The 4,273-nt window shown below is 58.2% G+C and overlaps 1 long non-coding RNA gene across 1 annotated transcript; it reads right to left on the bottom strand.

Annotated features, from left to right (window-relative positions):
- Positions 1-542: 542 nt before the first annotated feature.
- LOC129506195 (uncharacterized) lies at positions 543-3,596 on the bottom strand. Its single transcript, XR_008663721.1, has 4 exons — positions 3,111-3,596; positions 1,343-2,215; positions 1,076-1,243; positions 543-900 (listed from the first exon to the last, which is right to left on the bottom strand). It is a non-coding gene; the product is annotated as an uncharacterized LOC129506195 (long non-coding RNA).
- Between the last annotated feature and the right edge of the window lie 677 nt (positions 3,597-4,273).

Here is a 4,273-nt window from a genome sequence, read left to right as displayed (position 1 = left end):
GGCAGAGCGCAGGAGCCTGCGGGTGGCGGCGGGGGCGGGGCTCGGCCGGGGACTCCGCACTGGACGTGGGGGTTGCTGGGGCTCTCGGATTGGCCGGCGGCGGTGGGGGCGGGGCCGGCGGCGGTGGGGGCGGGGCCGGGAGCCGTCAGAACCTGGATGGAGACTGCGTGGGGAAGGTGCGCGGACCTGGCGCAGGTGGCGCGCGTCTTTGCTGGCGGGGCGGGGAGCGGGGGGCCGGAGGGCCGGGGGGCCGGGGGGCCGGGGGGCCGGGAGCCTGTCCCGCGTCGCGGGGGGGAGCCCGGGCCGCGTCGTCCCCAGGCACAGGTGTGCGGCGGGAGACCAAGTCCTGAATCCAGGACTCCTGCTGCCTCTCCCCGGGGTCTAGCGACCTCCCTCCAGCCACATCGGGTAGGGAAGGTGTCCAGACCTGTTCCAACCCCCCGCCCCTCCCACCAGCAGCTCTGCCCTCCCTTTATCTTCCTCCTTCCCTTTAAATATGCCTCCTCCCAGAGTCCGTTGGCGCTCAGCGCAGATCCCACCCGCCCCGTGATGCCCCAGTGGACGCCCCGACCCTCTGCGGGGTCTCTCAATAGGAGGAAGGAGGCGCAGGGAGCAGCGAGGCCACACGGTTGCCCCGGGTGCGCACCCCGCTCCGCACAGACACTGGGCCTCAGCGCTGCGCCCGGCCCCTAATGGGCCCCGAGACAGAGCTGTGAGCCAAGCAGACGCGGCCTCTGCTGTTCCTCGGTTTGCACACCAGACTGTGGCCCGGAGAGGAGGACACAGGTGGGAGGAAACGGCCAGCTTGTCCCCACGCTGGGGGTGCGGGTGATAAAGTTTGGCTTCAACCGTGGAATAAGGACGTTTGCAGAAATGTATTGGGGTTCAAGGTAATCACACCTGTAAAAACGGAAAATGATCAATGAACATCAATACCAAGAAGAAGAATTGCTGCCTTCTAGCTTCACACAAAGCAATATGCACACACCAACCCAAAAGTGACTTCTGTTTGGGAGGAAGGGGAAGAAATTAGGTGTCTGGCTCTATCCAGGAATCAACCATGAGGTTTCCTTACATGGCAAATGGCCTTTGGAATCTGAAGGAAGACATGGCCTCTTCTGGGCACGCCAGGTGTCCCCTCAGGATGGCGCAGTCAGCGTCCGCTAGAGGACAGCAGAGAGCTGCAGATGCTGGAGAGAAGAGCCCTGGATGAGTTCACCCCCCTCCAGAGGGCATGAGCAGCCTGTGAGGACAATGCCAGCAGCAGTGGCCTGGTTACTCCAAGCCAGGCATCCTTCTAAGGGCTTTAGAAGAAACGACTTCGTTTGGTGCTCCCACCAACCTATGACGGGGATGCCGGGGATGCCGGGGATGCCGGGGATGCCGGGGATGCCGTTGTGCTCACTCCATTCCACAGGTGAGGAAACGGGCTGAATAACTCGCCAAAGGACGCACGGCCAGTAAGTCCATGCCAGACGCGAACCCTGAAGTGGAGCTGTAGGGCCCGCACGCATCACGCCGTGCAGTTCTGTCCCTGTGAAGAGGGGCAGGATGGAGAACAGAGGAGGCCACCGAGGTCGCTGCCGGCATAACCCCCATGGGCTCTCCAAGGCCAGTGCCACAAGCAGGCACCAGACAAGGGCTCTTAGCTAATCGAGAACCTCGACTCCTCTGTCAAGTAAGGTCAGAAAATCTGAGCTTCCCACCCCCAGATGCCCCACATGCTTCACCAGGGATATACGGCACCAGTGAACCCCATCACCACCTGCAGCCGGACCCAGCCCTCCAGTGCCCCCACCATGGTGCACCCTTCCAACCACCGTGGCCTCTCAGGCTTAGACGTGTGAAGCTGGCTCCAACCGTCTGTTCCCCTGTCCCATAGGCAGCCCCCACCCCGCCTACCCCCATCATGGCCTGGCTCAGGCCTCCTCACTGCAAACAAGAAGGGGCTGTCCGAGAGGCTGGGGTCCAACAAAGATCAAGAGGACATTGGTGAGGATCCTGTTCAGGACAACCTTGAGGGGAGTTGAAGACCAGAACCCAGTCTTCTCTTGGTTTTCTTCTCTGCAGAGCTCCTGCTGTGTGCGCTCCCAGCGCTCACGGCACAGGTTGCAAGGGCATCTTGCTGGGTGCCCCGAAACAAGCCATTTATCCACCCTGCCTTCTGTTCTTTCCTCTTCCATAAACTGAGAGGTTGGAGACCAGGAGTTGTTAGCTGCGGACCGACATTGCGTGGGTTTGTCTGAGTACATCTGTCTAGATCAGGCCTTCTCAGACTTGGCAATGTTGATGTTTTAGCCTGGATCATTCTTTCTTGTGGGGGCCTGTCCTGGGCATTGTAGGATGTTTAACAACATCCGTGGCCTCTACCCACTAGATGCCAGTAGCGCCCCCTCCCTGTTGTAAGAGAAAAGTAATGTCTCCAAACATTGCCAAATGTGCCCTGGGGGTTCAGAAACACTGTAGAAGAGGGGCGCCTGGCTGGCTCCGTTGGTTAGGCCTCGGATCCTTGATTTTGGCTCAGGTCATGAGTGGGGCTACACACTGGGCGAGGAATCTGCTTAAGATTCTCTCTCTCTCCATCAAAAGAAAAGAAAAGAGGAACATTGTAGAAGAGCTGCAGGAAAGCCCTGGGCTAAACCGGCAAGTTCATCGGTGCCCCCTCCTGTACGATGAGGGGGTGTGGGGCTGCCCTGTGTAGGGTGAAATGAGGCGATTGGCAGGAAGTGCTCAGCCCTGTCATCTTCCTCATCCCTGACCTTCTGGAATTCTAAAGGGTCAACTGCCCACAGAGGGGCGGGGATGCCCCTTTTAAGAAAGAACCTGAAAAGACCCATTCTTACCCAAAGTTCTAAGGGAGGAGCACTTCAGGTGCCCTCTTTGAAGCCTTTCTGCCTGCCTCCCCCATCAGTGGCCAGGCTGGGAGGGGCGCAGGAGGGTGGCACGCTGCCATGGACCGTTTGGGAGAGGAAGAGGCAGGACCTCCTCTGGGCCCCGCTCTCTGTGAGCCCTGCCAAGGCCGCCCACACTTACTGCCTCTCTGGGGCCCCTTAGCCCTCGCCTGGCTGGCTGCCCTCCACCCCGGCACCCATGGACGCAGGCCCCCTCACCTGTGTCCCCAGGAAAGCCCCGAGGGGAAAGGGGCCAGCACTTGGTGGCAGATGTTGGAAGCCAGTCATCCTGCTTCCCAAGGCAAACCCCACATCCTTTCTCTCCTCTTCTTTGGCGGCCTTCATTAAGCTCTGCTGTGCGCCCAGCCCTACTGGAGGGGCCCGGAGGGCAGAGGCTGAGCTCCGTGGTGCGCTGAAAAATGTTTCACAGCCAGCCCTCTGGGATGGGGTGAGGGGCCCCAGTATGTGGCTCTTACTCATGTCTGTGGTGTCAGCATTCCTACCCTGACAGGTATCAAGGCACCCATCTGACGTTGATGAATGGCGAGTTGGCCCACATCCTTATATGGTGTGTGTCCACCCCCAGATACGATAGCCATAAATAGCCTAGGTTAGATAACAGTAAAATAATTGGGAAGTGATGCAGTTTTAGTGCGTATTTCCCTTTTTAAGAAAATGGTTTTCATTGTAAGTTTGTAAAATTAATTTCTAATGATGGCCGAGTTTAACAACCAGTTCAGAAAATTCCTAAAAATTGGGCAGCCCGGGTGGCTCAGCAGTTTAGTGCCACCTTCAGCCCAGGCCCTGATCCTGGAGACCCAGATTGAATCCCATGTTGGGATCCCTGCATGGAGCCTGCTCCTCCCTCTGCCTGTGTCTCTGCCTCTCTCTCTGTCTCTCATGAATGAATAAATAAATACTTAAAAAAAAAAAAGAAAAGAAAATTCCTAAAAAATTTAACCACGAGCTCGTGAAAGCCATTTGAAGCCAGCTCCAGCTCCCCACTAGGGATCAAATGAGGTCCAAGACCCCGAGATCACACCAGCTAACTAAGGAAGACAGGCCCACCCAGGGTGGGCCGCCAGCAGAGGAGAACCTGAGGAGGAGCTGACCCTACCCAGGCGTTCAAGGAGGGCTTCCTGGAGGAGGTGGTGTCACACAGAAATCTGAGGGAAGAGGATCCCAGCTAGGGGTGAGAGTGTACCAGTCTGAAGGGAGTGATGGCAAAAGACCAGGAGAGGAGAAAGTGCTTGGCGTGCACCAGAAACCAAAGCAAGAGGCCCAGTCCTGCTGAGCGGAAGGCTGGGCTCCTGTGCAGGGTCTTCTGTTGACACCTCTGTCCCTTGGGGCAAGTCCCCTCCCTTCTCCAGGCATCTTCCTTC

The sequence above is a fragment of the Nyctereutes procyonoides genome, unplaced genomic scaffold (genome assembly GCF_905146905.1).
Source record: "Nyctereutes procyonoides isolate TBG_1078 unplaced genomic scaffold, NYPRO_anot_genome, whole genome shotgun sequence".
Taxonomy (NCBI): Eukaryota; Metazoa; Chordata; class Mammalia; order Carnivora; family Canidae; genus Nyctereutes; species Nyctereutes procyonoides.
This window is presented reverse-complemented; position numbering and strand designations above follow the sequence as displayed.